The following is a 24,046-nucleotide window of genomic DNA, read 5'->3' as shown; positions in this document are numbered from 1 at the left end:
AATTGGCTCTGGCATTTAATAGACATGTGAAGAGCCAAATGATGCAGAGGGCACATGAGCCGGCACACCAGTGATCAAGTTTCAACTCCTCCTGGTAGCAACTGACCCCTTGTCTTTTCTGACCTGATGATTTGTGCTCATAGTTAATATTCATGATTCAGATAAGACTTTTCTAAAGGATGTTTAACATGTTTTTCAACATGCTATCATTTTATAACAGCTGCTGAAAGAAAACATTAGACATCAATGGCTTTTGTTGTTCTTCTTCTTCTTCTTCAAAACAGATTTATACCATGGAAGAAGAAGGAGGAGGAGGAAGAGGAGGAGGAGGAGGGGAGAGAGAGAGAGAGGGGGGGGGAGGGAGAGGGAGAGGGAGTTGCATTTATTCAAATTCAGAAAAAGTAGAATGATCATTAGGCTGCAAACTTATAAAAAAGCAACAAGGAAAAAATTAGGAAAAATATGTATCAATATGTTTCAGAAAATGCAGCAGTTGCCTGGAGCTAAGAAGCAAAATGCACATCTAGACCCAAGAGGAAACCTTATGAAATGAATAACTGCAAATGCAAGGATTTCATACCAAAATATACTTAGGGTTATAATAACGAATGTTTTACAGAAAATGCTTTGGGTGTTATGACATCCTCCATCCTATTTCTATTTCCTAATCTCCATCTCACAGTGCTCCATCTGTGAAATAATCATGCTGCAATTTGTATTTCTAAGGAAGAGAAAAAGAAAAGGGGAAAAAGCGAGTTGTTAGCATCAATCAATATTAATTTACAGAAAATGGCAAAGCCAATCTGGCTGTAGTTAAATAATCCTAACCATTCTCCTCTTTAAAACCAGTTGTCTGGGAAAGGCATGGGAAGAATGGGAATGAGAAGAATGGGGAAAGGGAATTGAGAGACCATGGGGTGGGGAAACAGGAGGATAAAAAGGCAGAGAGAAAGAGAGAGAAGAAGGGTGGAGGGAGGGAGGGAGGGAGGGAGGAAGGGAGGGAGGGAAGGAGAGAGGGAAGGAGGGAGGGAGAGAGACAGAGAGAGAAAGGAGATGATGGTGGTGGTGGTGATGATGATGGGGAAGAGAAAGCGAGAGAAGGAAAACACAAAGAGACAGATAAGGAAAATGTGTAGAAGGAAGCAAGGATAGAAAATGATGGTGTCGAGAGAATAGGCAGCACCACAGCAGCAATGAGTCCAGCATCCTAGCCCCACACATGGGGGATTTCAATCACAAATCCACTCCTTTGATTTGCCATCCTTATATAAGAAGTAAAACGTGCCGGGCGTGGTGGTGCACGCCTTTAATCCCAGCACTTGGGAGGCAGAGACAGAGAAACCCTGTCTCCAAAAAAAAAAAAAAAAAAAAAAGAAAGAAAAGAAAAGAAAAGAAAAGAAAGAAAGAAAGAAAGAAAGAAAGAAAGAAAGAAAGAAAGAAAGAAAGAAAGAAAGAAAGAAAGAAAGAAAACATATTTTAGCTGTCTACACTAAATTACTGACAGAAGACTGAATTTTAGTGTATGGGCATAGACAGAAATTTCTTGAAAATACTGTTTGTTTATGTCTGTGAAAGAGAAGAGGGATGAGGGACAAAAATCAGAAGTTTATAAGCAAGCCAGGAAAGTATATGATTTAGAAATAACTGTCCATTCGTAACTAGAGCCTGCCATTTGAAAGTTGAAATGAAAAAAATAAGTCATGTGTTTATCAGTATTAAACCATTAACCTTTTTTTTTTCTTGGATACTTTATGTTTCAAATGTTTTCCCCTTTCCAGGTCTCCCCTATGGAAACCTCCTGTCCCATCCCCCCTTGCCCTGCCTCTATGAGGGTGCTTACCCCCTACCCACTCACTCCCATCCTCCTGACCTGGAATTCCCCTACACTGGGGCATTGTACACCCCTGGACCTGAAGGTCTCTCCTCCCACTGATGTCCAACAAGGCCATCTTCTGTCACATATTTTGCATTCGCCATGGGTCGCTCCATGTGTATTCTTTAGTTGGTGATCCAGTTCCTAGGAGCTCTGTTGACACTGTTGCTCCCTCCATGGGACTGCAAACCCCCTCAGCGCCTTCAGTCCCTTCTCCATTGGGGACCCCAAGCTCAGTTCAATGGTTGGATGCGAGCTCCTTCCTCTGGATAGTCATATCAGGCTTCTACCATTAATGTCCTAAGAAAGAGACAGGTGAGTTTAATCTGGATTAAAGTAGTCCATGCTCACTACATTTATGTACAGATCACAAGACTGGGAGATACTGCTTCCATTGTACTGATATTCAAGGAAGTTCAAAGATAGACAGTGTAATAAAGAACTAAATACAATAACCCTCCATAGAGTTTTTCTTTTTTCTTTTTTCTTTTTCTATTTCCCTTTACTTTCGTTCAATGTCACATCTGTGTGGATCCTATTCTGACTTTCCCAAGTCCTTGTTGATACAAAAGCTCAGCTCTCATCGTTGAGGAGAACAGGTGACAGTTTATTCTGGAGCAGAATGCTGGAGTCCATTGCCCCGGGAGCACAGATTTAACTACACCAAGTACATTGCTCCTAAATGCTGATGCTGGTATGGTTTTTTTGTTTGTTTGTTTGTAATGTCAACAGAACAAGAATGGAGTAACCTGAGGAGCCATTCAAACTCCTTAGTGGTAATTTCAGGTTATATTCAAAGAGGGAAACCTCAGCTTCGGATAATATCCAATGGTATTCTAAGCCTTCTGGCAGTAGAGTTGAGTTGTCTCAACTCAATAATTTCACCAGATAATAACACAGTGTTAGGTCAAACACTATGGTAGGCTGGGAAGACACATAAATAGTTAAAAATAATTTCGCTTCTAACCTACTGAAAGAATTAGAAAAACTCTCTGTTAGGCAGATAGGACCATAACTAGGTAACAAAGATGGTAAACTTCCAAGACTCCAGACTTCTTCCTTACCCTCCTGACTTTAAGCCTGTCACCTTTAAATAAAGGCCTCTTGAGCTGTTCCTGCTGTAGATGCTCCAGTAGGCCCCCTGCTGATGGACTGGCTCAACGAATTCAAGTAGGTCAGGACTTGTTACACAGTACCTGTTCACCAATCAACTAGTGTCTTTCTTCAAGCTGACCAACCCTAAATTAAGTCAGGAAGACCTTAAAAGCCTTGAAAAGCCCTGGCTTTGGCTTCGTGAGTCCCCACTTGGCTTTGCAGAGAGACTTTCTGTCTGTGTTCACTGAATGTTTGCTTTCCCTCACACCTAGCAAAAGCCTTTGTTCAACTGCTGGCTCTGTCTGCTCCTGTTTGCTGGTTTCTAGATTTCTCTGCTGCGACCTGCAACACTTGATTTTATTTTTCTCTCCTTTTAATTCTTTAACTGATAAAGTGAGCTCAGTCAAAATCCCTAGAGAGCAACATTCAGGTTTTCTAGCTGTTCAGATTCACAGCTCTAACAAGTTAGTCATCCTTGCAGAATCTTTTAATAAGATGGGTGTATCTTTGGCGTAAAATTTAGTTCAGACTATTAGTGGTGCTGGCCTTCGGTTATTGTGTAAACATACTCTGACCCTATTTAACCATAACAATAAGCAAAGCCCTACAGCAGGAGGCCCAAGAGGCCTTTGATTTTTGGGTTTTGTTGGTTTTTGGTTTTTGTTTTGTTTTTGGTTTTTTGTTTTTTATTATTTATTATTCTTTAATCTTTTTTACAGTCCAGTTGTTATCCCCATCCTGGTCCACGCTCTAACTGTTCCCCATCCTATACCTCCACTGGGTCCCCAAGAGGATGTTCCCACCCTCCCCACTGACCCCAAACCTCCCCACTCCGTGGGACCTCAAGTTTCTCAAGGATTAGCTGCATCTTCTCTCACTAAGACCAGACCAGGCAGTCCTCTGCTGTATATGTGTTGGAACCGCCTATCAGCTGGTGTCTGCTTCCTGGTTGGTGGCTCAGTGTCTGAGAGATTTCGAAGATCCAGGTTAGTTGTTTTTAAGCACCAGGATTTGTCTCGGGTCAGGAGGGTAAAGAAGAAACCAGGCATCTTGGAAGTTTGCCACTTTTGTTATCAAGTCATGGCCCTATTTGTCTGCCAGTCAGGGACTGCGTCTAACTCCATTGCTAGGTTAGAAGTCAAATTATTCTGAACTATTATTGTCTTCCCAGTGCACCTTTGTTTGATACTTTTTATTTGATACAAATAAAAATAGTAACATAGCACTGAAATGAAAAGAAATGCTAACTTTTAATAATACATCTCAACACAATCACCCAATCAGCTACTATTTGAAGCCATTTGCAGCGGTTGTATGCTTATCCCCCTCCTCCTGTCCTTCCTCCCCCTCCTCCTCTCCTTCCTCCCCCCCTCCTATCCATCCTCCCCCTCCTCCTATCCATCTTCCCCCTCCTCTTTTCCATCCTCCTCCTCCTCTTTTTCATCCTCCCCTCCTCCTCTCCATCCCCCCACCCCATTTCTCTATTTCTCTTCTTTGCCTCCTCCCCCCATGTTCTGTCCTGAGTGAATTGAATAAGATTAATCAAAGCACTGCTGATTTGTGCGTCTGAACCACAGATTAGCCGTCAATCACACAGTGAATTTAGGTTCCATTTAATCTTTGTCATTCAGCTTTCAAATGTATAATCTATATAAAGAAAGGCAATGATTATTCCATTTTAAATGACAATTAAAGCATTGCGTTTGAATTTTCTGTCAATAGGAAAAAGTTTTAAAATGAATGCTCCCACCGCAGCAGTTATAATTGAAAGGGCCTTTTACCTCATAATCTCTTCCTTTATCTGAGAGTGAGGAGCACACTTGGATAGGTAGAAGAACTGGAACTCAATTTTGACACAATTTTCTTTTGCAAAATAATACTGTGTTTTTCAGCTATAGAGTTTTTTTCTGTGCTATCTTGCGATAATTTTGTAAGAAAAGAAGGGTTTTCTTTGCTTTCACAAATCTAAAATTAAAAAAAAATGCCTGTAAGCTCTCCTAGGGATCAAAGTTCTGCCCAATGCCCTGTCCAGTCATCCCTGATATGACTCTTCATCCCTGTTGTTGAAGAAAATGACCATGGGGAAGCCAGCATGCTTAAGGGGTAAAGAAATTCAGGGTGAAGGCTTTCTTGTCTGTTTACTGGCTTGTACAGAAAGGCTTCTAGAATATTTATAAAACATGACCATTTAACATGTAAGTAACCAATATTCTGTCATAAGACAAGAAGTTATTTCAAAGAGTTGGAGACATGTTGTCAATATTCTGGGCAATTTTATACCTAACCCAAATCAGGAGCTGCACTGTATTCAAAAACCAGAGCAACTACTAACAATATTTCTTTTTCTCTGACATGTTTTCTCTCTCTTTTTTTAAATTAATGTTTTACTTTAATTGCCCATTTTCCCATACTTGAATTTTCATTATCTAAATCCATATTTCACACACATGCACACATACACACACACACACATCTTAAACAAAGATAGAATCGTAAGTTAACAAAATATCCATTTCCAGTCATGAGAAACCTTCTTTTATGTGCTTGCTCTTGGTAATGCAAATTTACTTGGATGCATCTCAGAGCTTGAAGGTAAGCCCCTACTGCTGAAGGCACTGCACACATAAGACATAAGACTCAGGCTACTTGATCTGGATCTAATCTTCTTCCTACTCTACAGCTTCAATTGTACCAGAAAGTATGAAGTAGCCTGCCAAGCAACTAGTAGTCCTACCCAGCTGTCTCAGCTAGAAACAACAAAGACCAGCATAGCAGGATAACCATAAAGGAGCAATAGTGGTACTCAGATGTTGGTGGCAATCAATATTTAAGGCCCACTCCCCAAAAAGAAAGACATTCCTGGTAATAGAAACCTAGGCAAGTACATGGGGCTAGTGAGGTCATGAACTTCAGAAGAGCTAGACCAATCATTCCTTAACCACATTCTAAATCTTATCCTTATCTCCACAGATAAGTATAACTATCACCCTACATCAAAGAAAGTCTCTACAGAAAATGAAGAGAAATCCATTACAGAAATCCATACCTGAACTCAGTGCACAGATCAATGGACTGTCTTGTGGGGAGGTCTAACCCCAGTGGATAAATAGGAGCTCAAGAAGCATCCTAGAAGAAGCAGTAGGGATATTATAAGAACCAGGATGCCAGTAGGTGGGCTGTGTGAACCCTTCTCTTAGAAATGATTCCATAAACACAATCCAGTGGTGTTTGTATGATAACATCTATAAACATGATAAACTGGAAGGGGAAAATTGTACGTGGCTGCAACCCCAGACAAAGAATTACAGGCAACTATTGACTGAAAGTGGGAGGATCAGCCTCTTTAAAGGATGAGTGTCTTAATTGGTTATGCAATATGAAGTGGGCAGACCTGAAACCATATACAGAGACAATAAAAATGGCCTCAAGCATGTTTTTTTTTTGGCTCTTTTTTTGTTTTGTTTATTATTTATGTGTGGGAGTATAACAGAAACAATCAAAGAAAAAAAGGGTGTCAGTTTACTGAGAGTGGGGACATGGGAGGGCTTAGTGAAGGAAATGGAGAAGGACAGGGGGGGAGGAAAAGGAAAGGGTGATTGATGTAATTATGTTTTAATTTACAATATAAAATAATTAAATTAAAACTTGGTATTTTATATGTGCCCATATCATTTGCATTATTAAGATACAACCACATTGTGACCAGGTAAATCAAACCATATTAGCTAAGAAATAGTAAATAATTCTAATCTGAAGCATACAGAATATACCTGGGAGAAAAGAATTAATTTATGTTTAAGTATCTAATTTAGCCCTGAATTAAAAGTAAGAAAAGGAAAAAAATAATAAAAGTAGAACAGGGTCTATCTTTGGGAATTATATATAACTATAAAAATTAATAAATTATTTGATCTTACAAATGGCTTTCTGTTCTATTATAAACACAATCATCAAGGGTGACTTATGGGAGGAAAGGGTTTAGTCCATCTTATACATCCAGGTAACAATGTATCGCTGAGTGAAGCCAGGACAGAAACTCAAGCCAGAAACTGAAGAAAGAGCCATGAAGGAAGGTTACTTACTGGCTTACTCTCCAAATCACTCTGCTTGCTTTCTTCCTCTGCCCAGACCTACCTTTATAGGCATGGTGCTGCCCATAGTAGGCTGGCCCCTCCCACATCAACTCTGATGCCCATTGCTGCTCTATGCTTAACAGCCTGAGGTTGGAAACAGACTAGCTGTCCACCCACTGATATATAGATAATAAAAATGTGGCACATTTCCATTAGGGAATACTATTCAGATGTTAGAGAAATGAAATCATTTACTTACAAATAAATGGGTGGATCTGGTAGCCTCATCCTGAATGATGATAATCCAGACCCCCCAAAACTAATATTATACATTTTTCCTTTACATGTGGATGTTAGTTTTTGAGCTTTGGATATATGTATTACAATACAAATGAATGCAGAGGTGCCTAGTAAGTAACAAGGGTTGGGAGAAGGGAATATGCCAAGGGAGGAGAAATAGAATATAGTATTATGGAGAGATAAAAAGGAAACTAGAATAAGAGAGTTGAAAGTAGAATAGATTGAAGAGCAGAGTAAAGGAGGAAATGTGTAGAGGGACAGCTGTTACTAAAGGTCTTTTGAAGATTCGTGTAGAAATCTACTATCACAGAAGCTTCCTACAATAAATACATTTATAAAAGGAATTTAAATTGAGCCACCATATAATGGGGAAGACAATGCCTGAACTAGATATCTTATGCATCAGGTAAAACTCTCATGCTAGGAATTGGTTGCATTTTGTTGAGTCACTGGCCAAAGTTGTCCCATGGACCACCACCAACCCCCACACAGAAAAACATCACAGGCTATTGCCAAAGTTACTACCACCCCCACATATACAGACACCACAGGCTATTGCCAAGGTAACCACCACCCCCAGACATACAAACATCACAAGCTATTGTCAACGGTATTGGTTGTTTTCTGCAATCTGATACAAGGCTGTACTGCTAAAGACAATACCTACTTATGTCATCATATAAGAAAAAGTTGTTGGGTGCCCAACTAGAAGTTTCACCTCTATTAACTATTCACAGTGTTGGAAGGTACTCTTCACACTACAGTAGGAAAGAAGTAGCAATCACACAGCTACAAACCCTGCACTTATAATAATGACCTGACTTCAGATATACTGATGCAGTGTCTGTGCAACTGATGCACAAATATCATGAGAGACCCACAACTGGAATGATGTGAAGAGAATGAAAGACTTCAAAGCACTCAGTCCTAAGTGGGATGTCTCCATTGAACCCCTCCTCAACCGTAGAGCATGGAAGGCATAAATGTTGTAAGAGCCATAAGTGGTATGTGGATCCAGAAAGCATGTCTTCCAGACAAAACAGAATTGATGCATAAGAAACAAACTCTCAAAGACTGTGGCAACATACAAGTTCTGCAATCTAGACCAATCCCAAAAATGAATAGGGTAATTGGATGCAAAGTCCTACTCCTAACCCAGAAACTATTTGCAATTAATATTTGCTAGGAAGGTCATAGCCCTTTGTGAACCATGTCACCCTTGGAGAACTGAGCAAACCACAGAGAAAAATATCATTCCTCCATCTATGGTCTCTGCCTCAGTCCTTGCTTCCAGGTACCCAGCTTGAGGTCCTGCTCTGACTTCCCTTTATGGTGTTTATTATGTTTGTTTATGATGTTGTATGATGTTTATGATCCATTGTAATGCAAAATAAACCCTTTCCTCCCTAAATAAAAAAAAAGAAAAAGAATTTGCTAGGAAGGAAAAAATTCATTCCCTTTTCTCCACTGGAGTGTCACTGTGTCTATCAATCGTGATACAATGCAGATCCCTTCACCAGGAGTAGTTAACCAACACCAAAGTCTTTTGGTATTGGTATCTTATTGTTTTTTTCATTTGTTTCGATTTTCACTTTTGTTTTTTGGAAATTTGAGAGTGTGTGGGGGGGATTGAGAGAGGAGAAAACCTGATCAATATATATTGTATAAAAATAATTGAAGATAAAATCTAAAAACAATAAAAGTGAAAATTCCTTAGAGGCATATCCATAGGCTAATCCAATCTAAGAAATTTCCCAACTGAAACTTCCTCAGGTATCTCTGGGCCGTGTCAAGTGGAAATCTGAATCTAGCTAGGATAGGTAAGTTAAATAAAATCATACCATTCTTGTTCATGCACTTTCTATGAAATGATTGGTTTCTATGAGGTAATTTTTAAATACTCAAGATACTACTCATTGATGATCTATGGGGAATTAAACTGTCTTATTTGTGTAATTAGTTTTTGAGAATACTGTTTCTTTACTGCTCTCTAAAACATTAAGGGATCATTTCATTTTCTCCAAGGTTGAACTGGAATTTTTTCTGTGTCTGACAGCAACACCCATTGTAAATTGTAGTTTGTTCCCCAATGATAGCACTGGCTAGCATAGTTTATCATCAGCCATGTGTCTGTTCTGTGCTGTGCTTACCCTCCTTGAAGCAGTTACCCCTGACAAAACAGACATGTGAGTAATAGATGTCCATTAGTGACTGAAAACACAGATGTCCAGTAAACATAACGTTAGCCCATTTTACTGGATATGTAAGTTCGTCTGTGATGATACAGCTCCATATATAAAGCCACAAATAAAATATATTCTATGTATTCTACTGAAGCAGTATACCAAATGTAGCCACTTTGCTATTATGGAGATTTTCATTTACATCATTTAATTTTCACTACAGTAAATTTTATTATTTATTCATGAAAAGCCAACAGAGTTAAGTTACATGTGAACATTAGTGATATTAAGTGACTAAAAAAGAAAACAAAACAAACATTAGAAATAAACGAATTTGGAAAAAGGGAAATGTCTTTCCAGACAGTCGCAATTTGTTTACATCCATTGAAAAATTTGTGTGCATGTAGATGACTGAAGTTTGTGCCCTTTACATTTCTGAATTTTATTTTCATTCACCTTTAGCAATAGTGGGTATTTTTATGTGTGTGCATATTGTTTTATATTTTGCTTTTTGCCTTCAGGTGGCTTTTCAGAAGGCACCCCAGAGTTTTAAACACCATTTGAATATCCTTTTCTGTCTCTTCTAATGATTTCTGCTTAGAGACTTAATCCATATTCTGCCTGTGATTTCTACTTAATCATCTTAATCATGTTTGTATTGTTTGGGCTGTTCATGTGCTACGCTATTGTGCTGAGCTTTTCTGAAGCATCTTAAAAGCATAATTTTTATCCTTTCATGTTGTTACACCATTGCCGTTTCAGGCAACTCCTGCTTTTAGAATTGAAACCAGAAGGAAATATGTGCAATAATAATGTGCATTCATTGACATGTTTAGAGAAGAAAAATTGAAACAAAATGCTAAGAAAGAGGTACAAATTTTCTGAGTCTTCCTAGACTCCACAAAAAATAGTCAGGCCTTTTCATAAATTTAGGATAAAAGGTTGAAAATATTTAAAGTACATGAAAATTGCAAAATCATCCCCACAAAGCACAAAATTGCAAATAGTTGAAAAGCTATGATCAGTAATATTCATTTTGACCAATTTGTCATATTGAAAAGCTTGTCATTATGATTGATTTCTTAAATCTGCCATCTTATTTTCAAAAAAATTCACCTATAGTTTAGCAAAATCACTCTATACACAGTTTCTGAGTGAACACTAAAACTGAAGTATCCCTCCACATTGAAGACTGCACGCAACCTGAATGATCATAATCCCTTGAGAGAAATCATTACTCCATTTGCTTTACATTTGAACTGTTCCTCTTTGTGAATTTAATGGCTACATGTGTAATGTTTTATAAATTTATGAGTGCTTGGATTTGACCAGCATTGCCAGGGATTTATGACATTCAAAGACCTCATAACTATCTGTGTTACACTATATCAGAAATACATATGTCTAAGACATGCCAGAAGGAAAAGGGCAAGAATGTATGCTACCATGTACACAGAGAACCAAAAACATAAAGCTCATTTTACCAGATGAATTCCTTCACAGGCGATGTTGAGAGAAAGGTATTGCGAAATGGAAAATCATTTGTGCAATAGACTTTCAGGTTATCTGTAACTATTAGTAACTTTATGTCCTTAAAAGATTATGAAAGGATGGACCATCTAGAGACTGCCATACCCAGGAATCCATCCCATAATTAGCCTCCAAACACTGACACCATTGCATACGCCAGCAAGATTTTGCTGAAAGGACCCAGATATAGCTATCTCTTGTGAGGCTATGCCGGGGCCTAGCAAACACAGAAGTGGATGCTCACAGTCAGCTATTGGATGGATCACAGGGCCCCCAATGGAGGAGCTAGAGAAAGTACCCAAGGAGCTAAAGGGGTCTGCAACCCTATAGATGGAACAACAATATGAACTAACCAGTACCCCCCAGAGCTCGTGTCTCTAGCTGCATATGTATCAGAAGATGGCCTAGTTGGCCATCATTGGAAAGAGAGGCCCATCAGTTTTGCAAACTTTATATGCCTCAGTACAGGGGAATGCCAGGGCCAAGAAGTGGGAGTGGGTGAGTAGGGGAGTAGGGGGGAGGGTATGGGGGACTTTTGGGAGATAGCATTGGAAATGTAAATGAAGGAAATACCTAATTAAAAAAGATTATATATTCTATAAGACTTGACAACAATGTATAACTTGTCCAATTACAAAAATGAGATTGGAAATAAGACTAGAGGGGAACATAGAAACAGTGCTGTCTTCCAGAGAAGTGCGTGTGTGTGTGTGTGTGTGTGTGTGTGTGTGTGTGTGTGTGCGTGTGAGTGTGCCTGTGTGTATACAGGTGACATTTTATGGGGATGATGGGTATCTTTCTTAATAGGAATGATGTGGTCTATGATCCTCCCACCACTGGGACAGACAATAAGTACAGTAATTATCCTAAATTTTATGAAACAAAATAATAACAAAGAACAGAGTTCTTTGAAGAAGGTTTGTTTAAGGTAGTTGCAATAGGGGAGAAAGACAGAACTTAGATTTGCTGAAAGAAAGGTCCAGTGTGCTCTACAGTATTGGGGCAAGCTAGATGAAAAGCATAAGCCTGTTGGAGAGTAGGTTGATCAGTGGGATGTGTCAGACACACTGGGTTGTGCATAAATTTGCAGGCTTTTTTTTCATTGATTACGCCATCTGTGTTTGTTATCCAGTGTTCATCAAAGCTAGATCCCCACACTCCTATAGAATGAGACATAGGGGACTATCTTTCTTAATCTTTATATTTTGACATCAAAATTGGGTCTCCAAAACTGACTTATCAGAATTATGAAATAAGTATCTTTAAAAGCATAAATATAACTGTGAATATGCTGAGTTGAACAAGAATTCTAGGCTCATATTTGACCACTTTGTTCACACTTAGTGTCACTGTTTGATGGGAGCTTTGGGACATTTAAGGGGTGGTGAAAGCTTTGGGTGCATATAACCACACCGTGCTTCCAGGTCACTCTTTCTTATGAGAATGGACATGTTATCTGTCAGCCTGCCACTCTGCCCTCAGGCCTGCTGCTTGATGCCATGCCTCCCTACTTAAAGGGACACTAATCCCTCTGGAACTACCAGCCAAAATAAACTTATCCTTCCATAGTTGCTTAGGAAAATTGGTCACAGTCATTATGATTATGGTAACTTATCACACCAACTGAACAGTAGCTAATTCAATGAGTTTCTAAATAAATGTTCAAAGAAAAGCACTGTCTGGTATTATCTACTTAGTTTGTTTATAAAGATATATAAATCTTATTGCATGGCAACAGGGCTTCAATGGAGTGTCTTCTTGGTTTCCTGTTAGGCATCTATGAACCTGAAAACTTGTGAGGCTTGGGATTCATTATTAAATCCCTGGGTCACAGGAAAGTCTAGGGGTATGGTGATCTTCTGAGGGCTCAGTGGTACTAGAAAATGTATTGGTGTTACTGTTTTATTTTAAGTAATTGGTGATGCCATTGATCAGCAAAGGTGGTTGCCTCCATGCTGGTGAAGTCACCAACCAAGACATTGAAAAAGCCACATTGTCACTTTCTGGCTGTGGTGAGCTCAACCCCATGATAAAGGAGCCATATTTTTCTTCAGGGCGCATGTGCCTGGAAATAGCAACCCCACCCTGTTCTTTAAAAAGACACATGAGTTCTGTTATCATGGATGTAGAAGGAGACAGTGCAGATGACCTAAACATGTAGGCCTGAGAAGCAATGCACAAAAGCTAGAAGAAATTCTGTGGTTTCAACTCAAGTACAGGGAATATGCATTTCTTACCACAAACTGTAATTATGAACACCAAGTGATATCTGTTGAAGAAAAAGGAAACTAAGAAAAAACTGGAAAAGCATGAAGGTATGTCCAACTTTATACATAGTGCTGCTGATCTTAATGAATATGGAAAAACTGGGAAGAAGAGAGTGGCCCTGACACCGTCTGAAAATAGGCAGATATGTGATCCTCCATATTGACTGAAGTTTAAATTCCTGAGAAACGAACTTGTGAAAACAGCTAATCCTGGTTTAAAACCTTAGTGTCCATATGTGATACTTTTATCCACTGAGTAAAGCAACTGACTGAGGATCTCGGGGTCTAAGAAATTCCCAGACTGGAACACAAAAAGCAGCTTTCTGTTTTCTTCCTGTCCTTACGGTACCCTCCAAAGCCACCAAAGCTCTTTGTGATAATGGTATGTAGGAAAAGAAGAAAATCTTAAGCTGAGAGAGAGGGAAAGAGGGGGGGAGGGGAGGGAGGGGGAGGGAGACAGAGGGAGACAGAGGGAGAGAGGGAGGGAGAGGGAGGGGGAGAGGGAAACATAGACAGCTAAACTTACAACTATTTACCTCCCATCATGTGGTCATAATTCAGTCACAAATATTTGGACAAAACAAACAAACAAATGAAACAACAACAACAACAACACTAACAGAGAGGCATTGCAAGAAATGAGCCTTTCTCTTCCCAGGAAGACAGAGCATCCTGCAAGCAGCTTAGAGACGTACAGCAATATAGATAAAGGACTTTATGGCTTTTGTCTTCAGAGGCTTTTCAGTAATATCCTTGTGAAGGCCACCAAAAATACTACTGGAATTTTAGGATCCAATTTGGATTTCCAGATAATGTGGGGAAAATCAAGATTTTCTTTGGGGGATCATAGTATCATTGATAAAAAGAAATTATGAATGAACTCAAACAGAAGATAAAGGACAATTTTATTGGCATTTAAAAGAAAAATCTACAGGATAAACAAGTGTAAACCTAAGCAGCTGCTCAGAAGAGGAGCAGAGAGATAAGAAGGAAAACCTATGCCACTCAAACTGGCCAAGATGGTGGTCAGACACATGGTTGACAAGCAGCCAGAAGGCAGGGGCAAGGCCCTAGAGAAAGAAGAAGGAACCACAAAATGTTGGAGCATGCTTATCAAAGAGAAAGAAGGAAAGAATAAGTTATATACTCCTGAATAATCAGAAAGGTAACAGATACCGCATAGCTGTGACTTGGTAAGCATACAGGACAAAGTATGTGACTTGGGTGAGCTATGAGATGAAAACCCTTCACCACCTCCATTTTGTTCTCGGCTTTGTACTTCTGATAAATCATGTCAGGTCTCAGCCTTCTGTTCCTGCTGCAGCGACTCCTGCCTGTTGTCAGGCTCCTGGGCCATTATGGACCAAAATAGAGACAAAAGATTATGGGTTCACTTCAAGGATGAACATTTTCCTTCATCATTATTAATATATTGTTTTGTGAGGTACTAGTGATGCACTGCAAGAAGAGCCTGAACAAATAGTCTCTTTGGCCTCTTATTTAAGTTATTTCTTCTGTATTTCCCTGTCCTTGTGGCTTTATTTTGACCCAGAAGATAATCCTCCTTGGCTTTATCTCATGCTATAGTTTTCTGCTTAATTAAAAGATTAATTTCTTTTCTGTTGCCATGACAAAACACCTTGTCTAAGACAACTTATAAAGAAATAGGTGAGGAGAATATCTTACCTAACATGTGCAAGAGCCCTGTGATATTCATGGATGTATTGGCCATGGCAAAATATTCTCTATGTGAGAAATCAAAACAGTGTTGTTACAGCTGTGTAAATAAAATAGACTTTAGGTTCAAAATTATGAAACCCTAGAAATGAATGAGGTAATTGTGTTGTAGAAGTATCATCAAGAAGATATGGCAACTATGAGGATATACATGTACATTCAGCATCAGAGCACATCAATGCACGAAGCAAATGCTAATTCATCTGCAGGAGAAAAACAAGATGTACGGTTCCAGCAGTATATTGAATGCCATTCTTCAAACAATGGACAAATAATCCAAGTGGAAAAGAAACGTCTACTCCAGTGTTATCTTCCTTCCATCTGTCCTTCTGTCCTTCCTTTCTTTCTTCCTTCCTACCTTTTCACTTCCTTCTTTCTTTATTCAGTGTTGGGGTTTAACACAGAATGTTGCACATGTTAGGGAGATAGTCTGCTCAACCCCCGAGCTCTAGCTAACACTAAATTGGCCTCACGATACAGACATTCACAGAATATATATTCATTTGAAGCACTAACAGATAATTGATAATTAAAGCTTACATCAGATCATGGGAATCTTTTTTAAAAACTGACATACAAATTGGTAACTCGAAGAAATTTGGAAAATTCACAATCATGAAAACCAAAACAGAATTCTTGAGCAAATAATAGGCTGAAGAAGAATATCAAGAGGGTTACAAACAATGACATTGATATAAATGGGAATGAGCACACACATACCAAGCTTTGCAGGATGCAGCTAAACTTGTATTAAGAGGGGAAGTTCTTGAAATGAGCAAATAAACTACCTGATGTTGTATCTCAACAGTCTAGGAAAGGAGAAAATTAAGCTCCAAATACAAATTAAATAAGAAAGAACTGAGCAAAAATTAAATGTAATTGAGTTTATGAAATAATGAAAACATTACTAAAACTGTTTTAAATACAAATTGGCACATCTTTGCAATGGCAAAGAACAATGAAAATGAACTCAAATGAAACCAGAAATAGAAGAGGAAGCAACATAATTGATACAGAAGAGATACATAAAAAATTAGTGGGAATCTACCACCAAACTGTATTCAAGATAATCACATAGCCAAACAGAAATTAAAAACCCTCTAAAAACACATAAGCCACAAAGACTGAGTTGTAAAGGAATCTGAGAAGGACGAGAAAATAGAATCACCAGTGAGCAGTCTCTTCCTAGGATAATTCCATGACCCGTTACCTTCACAGCTAATTACATTAACACTTGCCTTTCTCAAATTAATGCCAGACACTGAAGTTGAGAGGATGTTTCCAAACATGCTTTACACAGTTCCCACTACTGTGATACCAAACCCTGTCAAGAATAAAAGAACCAGACAACATCCCCCAAGAACAACATGTACATTATTTAAGAAAATGAGCCATAAAGCAAATTACATAACAATTTAAAAGGTAGTACCCCCTGAACATGGGCGTTCATTCTGGGGACATGTAGATGTAGAGGATTCACTAAATGAGTAAGCTGCTATGGTACCACATTACCAGAAAGGGGGGGGGAGTGTATTATGGTCTTAACAGATGCAGAGAAATCATTTGAAAAGTCCCACTCTGCTATATGATGAAAACTTTTTAGGTTAACATATCTCAAGAAAATAATGTAAGACAAACTCACAGTTGGGTAGAAAGGTAAGATCTGTCCCTCAAAAAACATCGGTGAGAGAGGAGAAAGAAAACATAACACGTGTGTGTGTGTGTGTACATATATAATTTATATAGAGTACATATGTGATTAATATATTATGTAGTACATATATGCATACATATCTGAATATATATGTACAACACACACTATATATATGAAAGTCATTCATCTATAAGGAAAAAATAAAATGATATCATTTGCAAGCAATGACAGAGGAAGAGAGAACTATGGACCTGAATGAAATATCTTAACAAGTATTTTGTGTAGAAACTAGTTTAGAAGGCATGGAAATGCTCACATTGGTAGAGCATGTCTGTGGTAGGTGAGTAGGGAATGGAAAAGTGTTGAGAAGAAAATGGGAAAGAGGAAGAGAACGAGATGAACATTATCAAAGGACATTGTGGGTAAATATTGCGATGAAACCCATTATTTTCTGATGAATACATTTATAAAAATCACACCAACACACAGGGATCCAAAAGTCATAAAAATTATGTTAACAAGCAAAAGACCCAACACAATCTATCACATCCACTTGGAGACAAAGAGAAGGTATGTAGAAGTGAAAATAAATAAACCATGGTGGAACAATGTTTCCTGCAAGCAAAATGCAAAAGTGTGGCCAACATGGCTCAGTAATACTTAGGCAGATTGTGGCAATACAACACATTTCTAAGTCATGGTACAGTAAAGTTCAAACCCTAAAGAATTAAGAGAGACTTCCTTCAAGCTCCTTGACATTAGACATTACCCTCAAAGGGATCAAATGAGACAAAGTTCAAGAGAGCCATCAATCTTGTCTGTCACTTCACTACCTCAGATTCTGATACACCTCTGCCATCTGCATCCTCCAGGTGAAGGAGTAGGAATGGTTTCTTATGGATTTGAAGCTAGTATAGTTAGTTAACTAACACTTTGAAGTTTAAAGCATCTCAGTTAACCATCTCTTATTTCTCTTAGTTTACTTCAACTAGTACCCCTGACTCTGATAGTTCTCCAGACTCACAGACATTTAAATACACTGTCCTTTGTCTCTCGGTGCATAAGTAGAACATACAGCTGTTTATCCCAGGCTATTTATAAAAGTGATCTTGGGAAATATTTCTCAAGCAAATGTTTCTCAAGACAGCAGAGCTTTTTTTTTTCAATATGCAAACTTAGCCAGTATATCTCTCAGCTGTATCAAACAGGTGTATCTATTTTAAGCTCATATTTTCAGTGAAAACACATACAATATACTTCCATATTCTCAAAACTCAGTACAATATTTTAATTAACAACCAATTATCATGGTCAGGCAAGTTTCAACATCCATTCTAGGCATAACCAATAGAATGTCAGAAGTGTAAGTAAACAGGGCAGGGCAGACTCCACACAGAGTGTAGTAAAGTGGGTGCATATCACAGGCAAGTGAGCTTCAGTTAACAGGAAAAGTAACAGGTTAAAATTCTGACTAAACACAGCAAGATGTCTGTATACTATACAAGTATGTGCATCCCTATATAGTTTTTATTTTTCTTTTGACATTTTAGGTAGGTAGCCGGTAATTCTAAATATTCATTGCAATTTTCGCTTTTAAATAATGCATGGCTTCATGGTTAGTTTCTACTTTAAAGGCATTTGGTTTTCAGAACTGAAAAAAGTTCGTGGGAATTTTGCATTTTGTTGCCACCTGGCACCTGCATTCAAAGTTGGTGCCCCTCCTGTGAGTTTCTATCAACCACCTTTCTCTTCAGGCTCAGGTTTGAGAATTGGGAGAACTCAGCACCCTTTAGGGCGCTGATTTCTGAGTATGACAGATGCTATAACAAATGCATGCCAAGATTTCAGTAACCATAAAAGCTGCCAGTATTCCATCCTCTTCCCACAGCTATACTCTGCTTCTTTCACTGAGGGGTGTCTTTCTGATCTCTGTCATGTCAGGACCATATCATCCCTTTGCCTGATTCTGTCAGCTCTGCTCCCAAGGCCTGAGGAGAGTCACCATGAAGTACCTAAGTGTCATTAATGAGCCTGGGAAATAGCACATTCTGAATATTCTTCATTGAGTAACATGCGCTGGAGCCCTACCTCAACACAACTCCCTGAAGAGCTTTGTACATTCTTTGTAGCATCTGCATTTACCATTCTAAGGCCTTTCACCTCCTCCTCTACTCTCTCCATGGCAACTAAGGCCATCAGCTTTACTCAGTGTTAGCGGTTGCTGTCACTACTTCCAAGAGTCAACCCTGCAAGGAGTCTGCTTAGTCCCCAAGGGTCCTTGTCAGAAAATCAATGTCCCCAAAGAGCTCACCCAATTAAATCAACTGTGTTCACCTAACCCCCTATGCCCTCCAATAACAAGCTGCAAAGTGTGTCAGAAATCCCCAAGTGGTCTGTAGTGCTTACCTAAGGAGTGAAGATGTAAAGCAAATCCCTAGGGAGAGACAAGAGCAGTGCTGGCAGCAACAGGATGCTCCAACTGAAGACAAGGGAGAATAGTAAAAATGCAGGTATCAACTAAGAGTTAAAGATAGATAAAATAAAATCTGTAAGTCACCAAGGGTATGAGTAGTGTTTGATCAGCAAATAGGAGTTTACCCACTTTCTGAAAGCGGTTATTTTCCCCCAAAAGCAAACCACACCATACCCTACCCAGGGAATTAGGCTCTGAGAGGGGACAAGAATCTAATCCACAGCTTGGTAGTCATGAGCCACAACCACATTGAAGATGCAGCTCTATGGAAATGGGAAAACCTCACAGAAATAGGAGTGCCTTAGTACCACTGAGCAGGGTAGAATAGGAACCCAGATGCCTTAAGAAGAAAGAGACAGATATGATTCAGAGGTCTTATCAAAGGATTAATAGAGTGAATTACCCAAAGACACTTGCTGAGACTAAAAAGAAGCATTCTACACTAAAATGTAAAGCAACACTTAATCCAACATGTTCTGTGTCTCCCAGTAAGGGAAATAAATGGTCTGACTATTGGCACTGGACCACTGATTGGTGTATTCTTCCTTGGAGTGAACCACCTTTCCTCCTACCACCTTTCTTCAGTTGACTACAGTACCTTTAGTAGAAAATATGTTTAGGGTTTCAACCCGATGAAGCAGTTGTGTGTGTGTGTGTGTGTGTGTGTGTGTGTGTGTGTGTGTGTGTGTGTTGATTTAGTAAATGGATACTGTGTCTATTAATCAGTGTTTTATTTCTGGGAAGAGACACCATGACCATGGCAATTCTGTTAACAGAAAACATTTAACTGGGGCTGGATTATTGGCATTTCTTTTCATGGAAAACATTTAACTGGGGCTAGCTTTTAGTTTAGAGAGTTAGTCTGTTATCCTCATTACAAGGAGCATGGTAGCATGAGGGCAGACAGGGTACTGGAAAGGTAGCTGAGAGTTCTACATCTGAATCCACAGGCAGCACGATGAGAAGAGAGACAGAGACACTGAATCTGGCTTGAGCATTTGAAATCCCAAAGCCCACCCTCAGAGACATATTTCCTCTACAAGCCCAGACATATCCCAACAAGGCCACAACTCCTAATCCCTATCAAGTAACACCGCTCCCTAATGACCAAGCAAGCAAGTATATGAGCCTATAGGGGCCATTCCTATTCAAACCACCACACAATTTTTATAGCCATGTATTCATAGACCCACATAAAAAGATGATTCTGTGTACATTGCTTTACTGTGCTCTGTTTATTCTTAGATTGATGGCCTAAAGTAGTTAGCACGTGTTAATAAGAGAAATGAAGACTTTAAAATACTGGTTGAAGTCAGAACAGCTAAGATTTAAAAAATAACCAAAGAGGTGTGAATCTAGTGAAAGACGAGAATGAAAATTCTGGAGAGAACCCTGGTGCAGCCACTTTGGAAATTGGTGTGATGTCCCTCAAAAGCTAAAAACAAAACTGCAAAATGATGAGTCCACTTTGGGCCAAAACCACAAAAGAATACATATTCTACTACTGAGATATTCACTCCTCCATGTTTATTAGTGCTCTATGTGACAGTAAAGAAATTGAAACAGCCAAGATGTCTGAAAATTGTGAGTAGATAATGGAATCCGCAGTAAATAGATGGACTGTAAGCAATCATCCCGAGAAAGGTAACCAACCAGACACAGAAAGGCAAATGCATGTTTTCTATGATATATGGATGTTATATTTGAATCTTAACACATGTCTTAGTTGAATATAAAATAGTGATAGATGTCAGGAAATTTGTAATGGCTATGGGAGTAGGGGAAAGAGGAATAATGGGACAGGAATTATTAAAGAAGCTTAAAGAAGCTAATCTCAGGAATATAACTAACACTAAAGACATTTTGAAAAAGTAAGATAAAGACATAATGCTGTAGAAGGTTCCTAAAACTTATATATACATATATGCACATGCACATATACATCAATATACATATACACACATATACATATGTATGCAAATATGTGTACATACAAATATACACATGCATACACATACTCATACGCAATAATATGAAAATAACCTGATCTAAATGAAGTCCCTCTATAAAAGTGTGAGTACACCCATAGAAGACACCACAGGTTATGACATAAAAAGCCCAGTGCTTGGTATAGGTTACCCCTTTTTTCACTATTGGCTAGCGAGGTACCTCAGACATCCAAAATCTACAGGCTATTTTTTATGCTACTGCATAATTTATTAGTGCTATCATTGCAGTGATGTAACATTCTGAACAAAAGCAATTGGAGGAGGAAAGTTTTCATTTGCTTGGATTTTTATATCACTCTTTTTCACTGAAAGAACTCATGACAGGAACTTAAGCAGGTCAGGAACCTGGAGGAAGGAGCTGATGCAGAGGCCACAGACTTGTGCTGCATGCCAACTTGCTACTCATGACTTTCTCAGAGGTGTGACCACCCACCATGGACTGTTTCCTTCACATCAGTCACTGCTTATGAGAGGTCCTAAATACAAGCATACAGTCCAATCTTGTAGAAACAGTTTCTCGGTTGAGGTTGTCTCCTCTCAGATGACTCTAACTTGCATCAAGTTGACATAAAATGAGGTAAAATAGGTAACACAGGTCTCCTCCATAACTTGAGATTAAGACCCTATTGCCAGAGACACCACAGTGTCCAGGCATTAAACATGGAGAAATTAAGGTTGTACTTATCTGGACTCTTCTTTTGTAATGCCTACCTGTCATAGTGCGGGAATGTCGTACTCTTCGCACTTCCATGAGGAAAAATGAATTATCAGTCTTCCCTAGCTATAAACAGAAAGAACAATTTTAAGAGAGTGTGTGTTGAAGGATAACAGGTAAACCATCCTTGGGACACATTCAGTGGCACTTATGAATTCCCAGTGGTCTGGCAGCATTCTTTACAGCTGAGAAACGATTCATCTATAGCTGAGTAACATTCCATGTAGGTGTACCTAGATGCAAAATATATAGAAAAAGATACTCTCTATCTCTCTCTATCTCTATCTCCCTCCCTCCCCCTCTCCTTCTCTCTCTCTTCTCCCCCTTCTCTGTCTCCTTTAGGACCTCATGTTGTCCTTGGTAAAATGAGGAAATGTAGACTCTGCTGAAGAGTTCTTCAAGGCTCAACTAACACAGAAATTCAGGTTCTTGGCTTTTTAAAAAATATATATATTATCATTTCTAACGTTTATAATCTCTTTATAGAGCATTGTCCAATTTCTAAACTTCTGACCACAGTTCGTAACTTTTTTTTTTTTAACAATTCCATGTGCTCATTCAGAATACATTCCCCCAAAGCCTTAAAATTAGCTGTTATAGCTTTACAATTACTAATAGGCTGGAGACACTGTTAGGATGAGTAGTGTCACCCAACCTCAGTATACACTTTGAGGAAAGGGGAAAGAGATTCAGAAACACAAGCTTATGCAAAATTCAGTTTCATAATAATTTCAAGGCCAGCATGGGCTACATAAGACCTAACAAAACAGTGTTTTAACAATAAATAGTATCTAATTATCTGGATTTTAACTTCATATAATATGATTTTGGTATATTAATCTATAAAATAAAATTAATTATATAAAATACATATCTGAATTTTTCTGAGATTCATAAAATTACTCTACTCTGAGGACATACAAATGAAGTATAGATAGCATATTGAGAAAAAATCAACAAGATAATAAAATCTAAGTTGGATCTTCGAGAGAATCTCATGCCACTCAGGTGAACATTCATTCCTGTGTTATGTTCCATCCACAAAACAGATGACACTCCATCTCAAGTTAAATATGGAATAAACATTATATATGTCCATTTATCTTGTCTTAGAAGTGGAAACTATAACTCTGTAACTCATCTCTTAAAACCATATGTTGTGTTTTTCATGGCCATCAAATGTTCTGGATGTTTTCTTCATTGTATAAAATTTTAAATAATTTTAAATAAATGTTATTTTAGTAAGGAGTCTTGCACCCCTCTTTAAGGTGGGCAAGCTGTCTTCTTTAAGACCTCATTTTGTCATTGGTGAAATGAGAAAATATAAACTGCTAAAGATTGCTTCAAGTCTCCACTAACACAAAAATTTGATGGTATCATGAACTAATCAACAAATATGTAGCAAAACACTATTTTTCAGCATGGATAATAAGGTTAAGGGCAAAATGGGGCAGAAGCAATGGCCAGTGCAAAAGACTAAGGCTCCAAGTCTTGATACTAACCAAGGATATCATGGACACAGGGTATCATGTCTTCAACATCTTTGAAGCAATCCTCACAGTCTTAAGTTCTTCAAACCTGCTCCTCAATGAGGACATGGGTGCTATTCCAGGGCAGTGGGAGCAAGAACCCTAATGAGAAGTTAGACAGCAAAGGGCACTGAGAGGAGTGAGGGTCTGTGAGAAGTGACTTGTGGATATAGATTACTGTTCCCACACCAATCCCTCATAGAGATTCTTAGATAGTTAAGCTTTTTCTTTCCCCACAAATGGGTAAAGATAGCTTTTGTTGTTGTTGTTGTTGTTGTTGTTGTTGTTGTTGTTGTTGTTGTTGTTGCTGTTGCTGTTGCTGCTGCTGCTGCTGCTGCTGTTACTGCTGTTAAATTGTACTTTGTAATTAGTAAACATGGCCAGAACTTTATAGATAGTTATTACTGACATTAGCTATTTAACTGCATTTTAGTGTATTAGCACTCTGGAAATGGTTGCCAGTTAGCTATGTACCTAAACATCTGTGAAAATTATTGTTGTAATTAAAAAATACTGCAATATCTAAAGTCAATTTATAAGTATTTGGAATTAAAGTTCAACTTACTGAGCCGGTTTTGATTTTTTTAATCTTATAAATATTGTGTTCA

General features: G+C 38.5%; 1 long non-coding RNA gene across 1 annotated transcript; it reads right to left on the bottom strand.

The window, feature by feature from the left end:
* Nucleotides 1-1,974: 1,974 nt before the first annotated feature.
* Gm40144 lies at nucleotides 1,975-23,422 on the bottom strand. The gene is made up of 3 exons (XR_867623.2): nucleotides 23,412-23,422; nucleotides 21,906-21,975; nucleotides 1,975-2,173 (listed from the first exon to the last, which is right to left on the bottom strand). It is a non-coding gene; the product is annotated as a predicted gene, 40144 (long non-coding RNA).
* Between the last annotated feature and the right edge of the window lie 624 nt (nucleotides 23,423-24,046).

This window comes from Mus musculus, chromosome 3, assembly GCF_000001635.26.
Source record: "Mus musculus strain C57BL/6J chromosome 3, GRCm38.p6 C57BL/6J".
In the NCBI taxonomy this organism is placed as follows: domain Eukaryota; kingdom Metazoa; phylum Chordata; class Mammalia; order Rodentia; family Muridae; genus Mus; species Mus musculus.
This window is presented reverse-complemented; position numbering and strand designations above follow the sequence as displayed.